Genomic DNA, 9,105 nt, shown 5'->3' on the forward strand with positions numbered 1-9,105 from the left:
TCTTCGACCCAATTCCGTAAAGTGGTTTTGCAGAACCTACCTCCATCTGCTTCCTACCTATGTCATTTGTGCCAACATGTGCAACAACCTCCGGCTGCTCCACTTCATCCTTGAGCATGTCGTGCAGCTGCTTCGAGACATCCTGGACCCTGGCACAAGGGGAGGCAACACACCATCCTGGAGTCTCACCTGCTGCCTGCCTGCCGCAGAATCAACTGTCCGCATCTCTGACTATTGACTCGCCCATATTATGCTTTACGATTATGATTAGTGTTACACTCATTAGTTGATGTGTTATTGATTACATATTATCTGATTGTTATAGCTGTTTATTGGTCGACTAAGCAGAAATAAATTGGATATTGGGAAGTAGCGGCTGGCCGGGAGAGCTTAAATGGGGCATTTTGATCGCTATGGACAAATTAGACCTCAGATCCTGTTACCGCACTGTATCTATCGAACTAAAAGTCTCATCTTAACCACTTCCTGTCTGCGCTAAATATTGATTTTAGAAAAACACGACCCTATATCGCTATAATTTTGGGACATCTTACTCACAGTTCTCCACCGCTGCGGCAGCCCCGAGAATTGTTCCCATCGATGAAAAATAAAAAAGTTATGAGTGTTTAAAAAATCTTGAGATCAGCTGATTGGTCCTCTCGCCTGTCAATCACCATAATGAAGATAACGCCACATCCAGGGGGGGTGGGGGGGGGGGAGGACTATAAAACCCAGGATGCCTGGACATGAGTCAGTCACGATGGAAGATCACGAAGGAGAGTCCATGTCTGTGATTCTAAGCTGTGAATCAACTGAACTGTGAGTCTGTAATGTACTTGGAATAAATTATTTGTTAGGAGGTTGAAATGCTATGAAATTGAATTTGCTCGCCTGCACTCTGCTTGAAATGCTATGAAATGTATTTGCTGGCCTGCACTCTGCATGAAATTCTATGAAATTGGATTTGCTGGCCTGCACTCTGCTTAAACTGCTATGAAATTGGATTTGTGGCCTGCACTCGGCTTGAAATGCTATGAAATCGGATTTGGTGGCCTGCACTCGGCTTGAAATGGAATTCTCCCTGTAACCGCAAGGGTTATTTCTGAGTCCTTTACATTCCTCCCTCATCGCAAAGATGTTGATTAATTGGACATCTGTAAATTGTTCCTAGTCTGCAAGGAGTGGATATAAAGATGGGATAAATAGGAAGGGCTGATTGATGGACGGCGTATCCGCAGTTGGCCAAAACATGCAATTGAATACCTTTCAGATGAGCAGGTAGTTCCAAGGAAACCTTCATGGCTTTGAACGATTCGATCAGATCAGAACCTGTTGGAATAATTTCATGGAATGAGTCTGAGTTGCATTTTGACAAAAAGGACAAATTCTCTATAGAAACATGTCCTGTACCTTCTTCCCCCATTGCTTTCAGCAATTCCTCCAGTTTGGGGAGCTGGTGGTGCATTTTCACGAAGCATTTCCATATCAGTTTACGGACCTGCGGCTCTTTCTCAGTCACCAGGTTGAGGAGAAGTGTGGAACCGGCCACACGGCTTCCTCTCTTCGTGCGTTTGACGACTCGCTGTGAAGAGCCGTGGGGACAAGTAGTTATAGAGCTGTACAACACGGAAACAGAACCCTCGGCCAACCTTGGCGATGGATTTACTGGAGTCACAGTGCCTTAAGTGGTAGAGTGATAGAGCAATATACCACAGGGAGACAGGCTATTCAGCCCACATTGTCCATGCCAACCACGTTACAATTGTAAGCCAGGGCCATTTGCCTGCATTTGGCCTACAGCCCCGTAAGCCGCTCCTATCCACTCATCAGTCTGAATGTACTTTGATACCCCTAATGTTATCCGCTTTTCCAGCTTCCTCTGGCATTGTGTTCCAGATATGGACTGCTCTCCAAGTAAACCTGTTGTCCCCAGATCCCACCTACATTTCTCCCATCTCCCCTCAAGCCTGCACCCTCCAGTTTGTGGATCACCACTGCTGTGCCGGATATTCTTTGTGACTGCGCCGTACTGAGTTGTAATTACAGAGAGCAGCACAGCACAAGAATGGACCCTTCGGCCCACAATATTTGTGCAGGAAAACATTTGAGTATCAGCTGAAGTTACCCACTCATCCAATCCTCTCCCTACCTTGTACTCTTGCTCACTGAAATATCTCTCGTATGCTAGAACGAAGCCAACATTCTCCACCGCCTCTTGAATCGCCGCTTCCAGCCTCTGGCGGTAATGATTTGTCAAATCCAGCAGCTGCGAATCATCACACCTTTCCAGGAGCTCCATCATCGAAGACATTGGAGGAGCTGTGATGAATCAAAATAATGGAATTATCAAGTGTTGTCTGTTTTCCTCCACCCATAGCTGTCACCACCCCCACTCTGCTAAAAGGCAGACCACATGACGGAGATGAGGCGCTCCGATCAGCGGGTTGCTGTCAGGCCACGAGCCGGTTCGACCCGCACCCTGTACGGAGGGAGGGAGACCCGGCTATGATCCTCGACTTGCCCTGACAATGGTCCCCAGGCTGTTGCTGTAACTTATTCCCTGCAGCATCTAAACAATGCGCTAACTCACAACAATTGTCCCTCTCCCACTGTTCAATCCCACGGGTGCATTCTCTTCTTGATTCTGGATGGACACAATGTCAACACCTTTTGAGAGAATACACCGTTGAGACATTAAACGCGACATATTCTCACACTTTAGCTTTAGCATTCAGAGTTCAGAGGCACAGTATGCAAACAGGCCCTTCGGCCCAGCGAGTCCATGCCAATCATCAATCCATCACCCGCTCACACTAGTTTTATGTTATCTCACGTTCTGCATATTAGGAGCACATTTACAGAGGGCAATTGATGTTCATGCCAGCATGCCATAGGGATGTGGGAGGAAACACACGCCGTCATAGGAAAAACATGCAAACTCCACACAAACAGTGGCCATGGTTAGAATCGAACCCGAGCCTCCGGAGCCGTGGGCCAGCGGTTCTACTGTGCCGACACGTATTATTGTCACATGTACTGAGAAACAGTGACAATATTGTGTTTGCATGCTGTCCAATCTAATCAGGTAATACTATACATAAATACGGCCAAACCAAGCACAAGTACAGCAGGTAGAGTGTAGAGAGTGCTGAATATAGTTTTCTCAGCTTGTAGCGATACAGTTTCAGAGAAAACATCCAACGTCCGCAATAAAATAGTTTGTAAAAATAAGGACTGTGTCCCCACACAGGCCACAACTCACCAATGGAAGGATCTTTCAGGTGACTGATAACATCATAATAAGAATGCACAAGATTCACAGCAACGTGGTTCTATACATTCAGAACCCGTTTACTGAGAACACATAGAAACGTAGAAAATAGGTGCAGGAGTAGAGGCCATTCAGCCCTTCGAGCCTGCACCGCCATTCAATATGATCATGGCTGATCATCCAACACAGTATCCTGTACCTGCGTTCTCTCCATACCCCCTGATCCCTTTAGCCACAAGGGCCACATCTAACTCCCTCTTAAATATAGCCAACGAACTGGCCTCAACTACCTTCTGTGGCAGAGAATTCCACAGATTCACCACTCTCTATGTGAAAAGTGTTTTCCTCATCTCGGTCCTAAAAGATTTCCCTCTTATCCTTAAACTGTGACCCCTCGTTCTGGACTTCCCCAACATCGGGAACAATCTTCCTGCATCTAGCCTGTCCAACCCCTTAAGAATGTTGTAAGTTTCTATAAGATCCCCCCTCAATCTTCTAAATTCTAGCAAGTACAAACCGAGTCTATCCAGTCTTTCTTCATATGAAAGTCCTGACATCCCAGGAATGAGTCTGGTGAACCTTCTCTGTACTCCCTCTATGGCAAGAATGTCCTTCCTCAGATTAGGAGACCAAAACTGTAGGCAATACTCCAGGTGTGGTCTCACCAAGACCCTGTACAACTGCAGTAAACCTCCCTGCTCGTATACTCAAATCCTTTTGCTATGAATGCTAACATACCATTCGCCTTCTTCACTGCTTGCTGCACCTGCATGCCTACTTTTAATGACTGGTGTACCATGACATCCAGGTCTCGTTGCATCTCCCCCTTTCCTAATCGGCCACCATTCAGATAATAGTCCACTTTCCTGTTTTTGCCACCAAAGCGGATAACCTCACATTTATCCACATTATACTGCATCTGCCACGCATTTTCCCACTCACCCAGCCTATCCAAGTCACCTTGCAGCCTCCAAGACAGAGGGTTGTTCTTCTGGCTGGGGGTCTGTGGCAACACTGGGGTGCACAGCTTTAAGCTGAAAGGGGTGGAATTCAAAGGAGATGTGCGGGTGAAGTTATTTATACACATAGGATGGTGGGTGCCTGGAACGAGCTGCCAGGTGTGGTGGTTGGGGCATATACCATCGTGGTATTGAAGCTTTTTGAAATGCAGGGAATGGAGAAATATGGACTGTATGAAGGCAGTGGAGATGAGTTTCATTCGTCCCGAGTGCCCCCCCCCCCCCCCACGGGTGGCCAAAGAGGTCGACAGTCAGACACGAGATGTACCCCCAGGCCCACAGCCAGCACAGAGAAACAGCCCTAAACCCAGCTCAACTCTGCCTGTCCTGCCAGGTGAACCTGCCTGGACTTGCGGGAAATATGGCCAGCGTGGAGAATCAGGGCTGGTGTCCCATCAGTCCAGTCAGGGCTGTAGTTAACCCGGCGAGACAGGCAGAGTTGAGCTGTATTTAGCGCTGGATTGAGCCTGCGAAGTCTCGCGCGTGTGAGTGTACCGCCAAAAAATTGTGTCCCCCGTCCCCTCCATGTTTTGATAGCGAGTTCCGCTCTTGATTGTTGGGACATTTATATCTGACGTAATTCTACAACACACCGTCGTCTGTCCTCGTTGTCGAGGCCACTGGATCTCCTCCCTGGTCCGCTCCATCAGCCATGATGGTGACTGCCGTTCACACGTTCCGCTGCTCTGTAATAAATTAAAAGCCGGTATTAGACAACAATTGCAAGGAGCAGGACAACACTTTCAGCTGATGACATCACACGCTGTACAGCATGTAGGAAAGAACTGCAGATGTTGGTTTAAATCACAGATAGACACAAAATGCTGGAGTAACTCAGTGGAACAAGCAGCACCTCTGGGGAGAAGGTTTTTTTTTTAAACGGGTGACGTTTCAGGTCGAGACCCTTCTTCAGACTGATTCAGTCCCTCCAACACATGCTTGTCTTATCAATAAATCAACCCCCTAAATTAATGGAACAAATATACATTGGAGACGGCACAAATGGCAAAGTATCTTTCCAGGAAATAAGATGGGGGAACACGTAGTCTGGGTAGCTCTGGAAATTAGGTTTATTTGGAACAATACATGAACATATTAGGAGCAGGAATATGACACTTGGCCTCTTGAGTTTGATCTGCCTTTTTGTAAGGTTGCAAGGGGTGGGGCATTCTGAGGAAGTGTTAGAGTGGGGCATTCTGAAACCTTGGGTAGATGTTGTATAGAAACATAGAAAATAGGTGCAGGAGGAGGCCATTTGGCCCTTCGAGCCAGCACCGCCATTCATTGTGATCATGGCTGATCGTCCCCTATCAATAACCCGTGCCTGCCTTCTCCCCATATCCCTTGATTCCACTAGCCTCTAGAGCTCTATCTAACTCTCTCTTAAATACACCCAGTGACTTGGCCTCCACTGCCCTCTGTGGCAGGGAATTCCACAAATTCACAACTCTCTGGGTGGAAACGTTTTTTTCTCACCTCAGTCTTAAATGACCTCCCCTTTATTCTAAGACTGTGTGTCGCCCCTGGTTCTGGACTCGCCCAACATTGGGAACATTTTTCCTGCATCTAGCTTGTCCAGTCCTTTTATAATTTTATATGTTTCTATAAGATTCCCCCCCCCCCCCATCCTTCCAAACTCCAGTGAATACAAGCCTAGTCTTTACAATCTTTCCTCATATGACAGCCCCGTCATCCCAGGGATCAATCTGGTGAACCTACGCTGCACTGCCTCAATCACAAGGATGTCCTTCCTCAAATTAGGAGACGAAAACTGTACGCAATACTCCAGATGTGGTCTCACTAGAGCCCTATACAACTGCAAAAGTACCTCTCTACTCCTATACTGAAACCAAGACCAAAGAGATGGTGGTTAAGTTTGGCAGGTCCAAGCTCCCCCTTCAGCCGCTTAACACTGCAGAGATGGACATTGAGGTGGTGCAGACATATAAATATCTGGGAGTGCACCTTGATAACAAACTGTGTAATATGTGCTTTAAGAATTTCACTGTACAGTTACATATTGGACTACTGAACTGTTGAACAAACATCTGTTCCTCTCAGCACTCAGCTCTCCAACTGATTCATCCTTAACAAACAGGGATTATCCTTTGCTATCTTGCAGACATTCTCTATTATCATAGCTGAAAGATACAATTCTACATTAAATGGTCCTGAACTGTCCCAGCTGTGGACAGGTGATCTCTCCCTACCTTTAAACAACCTCTAGCATCTAAATCAAACGTATTTGTTTATCTAACTGCTGCGTGTGATCTGGCCAAGTACAAATGACTAGCATTTGTTACCAATGTAATAAAGACAATGTGTATTTACTTTATTGATTAAATTAGTGAATACAGAAAACAGTGGAAGTGCAATGTTGGATGATCCATTATCAGAGCTGGGACTGTAATCAAATGCTGATCAAACTGCTGAGTGTTTCCAGTATGTTTCTCTTTTTCATTCAGATCTTCTGGAAGAGCAATATTTAAAAAAAAATGTCCATGCCCAAAAAAACGGTTGTGAAAGTCACACGTCATCCTAAAGTGGTCAATAGATTTGTGCAAATATCATATTTCAAGTCACATACCCAATAGTCAGTCCCAACTCATTTGAATAATGAAATGAGAATTGAAATGTACAAAACGCATTCTGTGTTGCAAATCTGAAATCTTCAAAGTATCCTTTCCTTTTACTATCATTCTGCTGCAATTTCTCCTGGGATCACTCAGTCCCTCGGCCTACTCAACATAAATGTTCATGCATGTAGTACATCCGTCAAAGAGAATGCCTACAAGTCCTTGGTCAGGCTCAAATTGGTGTATTGTGGAGCCGTATGGGATCCTTTCAACAACAAGATCACCCTGGAGAAACTACAATGCCGGGTAGCCCGCTATGTATGTAATGACCACAAGCGCAAATCAAGCCTGAATAATATGCCGACTTCTCTTGGATGGGATACCCTAGAGCTCCGCAGAATCGGGCTAAGACTTATTGCAATTTACAAGCAGATTCACAAAATCACACCATCAATCCTCCCGTTATCCCAGATCACCAACTGCCATGAAACAAGACAAAATAACGGTCCCTACATCATCGACTGGCTAAATTTCAATAAACTTTAGTACCAATGTTCCCTTTACCCAAGGACAATAAGGGAATGGACCCAACACACGTGCTGCTCCCGATGTTAAGTCATTTAAAAAGGGGATTGAGCAACTAGAACTCCTTAACTTGGTGAAAAAGGCCCACTTCAAAATGTAATCACCACTCTACTCACTCCGACCTGCACCCGATAACCACTGATGAGGTGTTTGCGCAGTGATCAACTAGAACTAGAACCAGTCTTATCTGTGACCACAGGGCGAAAAAAATGGGCAACTCTCCGTACAGAAGGTTCAGAAAGGCCTTTACTCTGGTAATTGAGGAAGTTTTATCAGCACAAATATCTGAAAGCGGAAATAACAAGCTGACGGTTTCATTCCAGAATGCAGCCGCCCGACTCATCACCCATACCAAATCCTGGCATCACATCACTCCAGTCCTCACACATCTTCACTGGCTTCCCATCTCTCACTGGATCACCTACAAAATCCTGATCCTCACCTACAAAGCTCTCCACCATCTGGCCCCCCCATATCTCACTGACCTCCTCTCCCCGTACCAACCTTCATGGTCCCTGAGATCCACATCAGCTGGTCTCCTCTCCATCTACAAGTCCAACCTCCGCAGTTTGGGGGACAGAACCTTCTCCAGGGCAGCTCCCAGGCTCTGGAACTCCCTCCACCAACTGATCCGCAATTCCGTGTCCCTCACCATCTTCCAGTCCCGCCTCAAGACCCATCTCTTCACCTCTGCCTATCCTTAGTCCCACGTCCCCGTCCCTTTTCATCTGTGCATTAATTGCCTCATACTGTGTTTTGTATTGAATTCTGTATTTACTTTGTGTACTAGTCATGTCTCTACTATTTATTTCATTCCCCTTACATGTTTTTCCTCTACCTGCTAAATTTCTGTAAGGTGTCCTTGAGACTCTTGAAAGGCGCCCATAAATAAAATGTATTATTATTATTATTATTATTATTATGAAATAGTTCCCATTTAGTAAGTGTAAACAAACTGGGACATTTGCTTTGACTCCAGCAGACTGCTCAGCTCATTCAACACATCAAGTGTTGGTTACAACTTTATGCAAGTGTGTGTGATGGATGTGCAGCATGAATCTCCACCAACACATCCAATGACAAAACGCAGCAGCAGCTGTTGCTCAACATGACCTTTCTGCTTCAAACTATCACTGGGACACATTTACTCACAACAATACATTCAATGTGTTGCTGACAGACAAGAGAAAATCACATTCAATGGGGGAATTTAACCCAAGTGTCTCCCCAAGATTAGACCAGTCTACTGGGGAGCGGCAGACAAAATACTCACCAATGGATGGATGTCAATCTGCTGTCCTCGCTCGTACACAAAAATGCTCGAGACACTCAGCGGGTGCAGCAGCATCGATGGGGCGAAGGAAATAGTCAACGTTTCGGGCCGAAACCCTTCTACAATCTGCTGTCCTAGCTCTGCGGCCCGGAGTCTCCCCGCCCGCGCTGTGTGCCAGTAGTTAAGATGGCCGCCTGTGACTTCACTCACATTGACTTCAATGGGAGACTGCCATTAGTCAAGATGGCCGCCTGTGGCTTCACTCTCATTGACTTCAATGGGAGACTGCCAGTAGCTAAGATGGCCGCCTATGGCTTCACCCCTATTGACTTCAATGGAGCCGTCCACTGGGGTGCGGCGGACAAAATACTCACCGATGTC

The 9,105-nt window shown here is 46.1% G+C and overlaps 1 long non-coding RNA gene across 1 annotated transcript; it reads right to left on the reverse strand.

Annotated features, from left to right (window-relative positions):
- Positions 1–2,262: 2,262 nt before the first annotated feature.
- On the reverse strand, positions 2,263–8,781 carry LOC116970307. The gene is made up of 3 exons (XR_004411099.1): positions 8,725–8,781; positions 4,884–4,976; positions 2,263–2,319 (listed from the first exon to the last, which is right to left on the reverse strand). It is a non-coding gene; the product is annotated as an uncharacterized LOC116970307 (long non-coding RNA).
- Between the last annotated feature and the right edge of the window lie 324 nt (positions 8,782–9,105).

This window comes from Amblyraja radiata, unplaced genomic scaffold, assembly GCF_010909765.2.
Source record: "Amblyraja radiata isolate CabotCenter1 unplaced genomic scaffold, sAmbRad1.1.pri scaffold_713_ctg1, whole genome shotgun sequence".
Lineage (NCBI taxonomy): Eukaryota > Metazoa > Chordata > Chondrichthyes > Rajiformes > Rajidae > Amblyraja > Amblyraja radiata.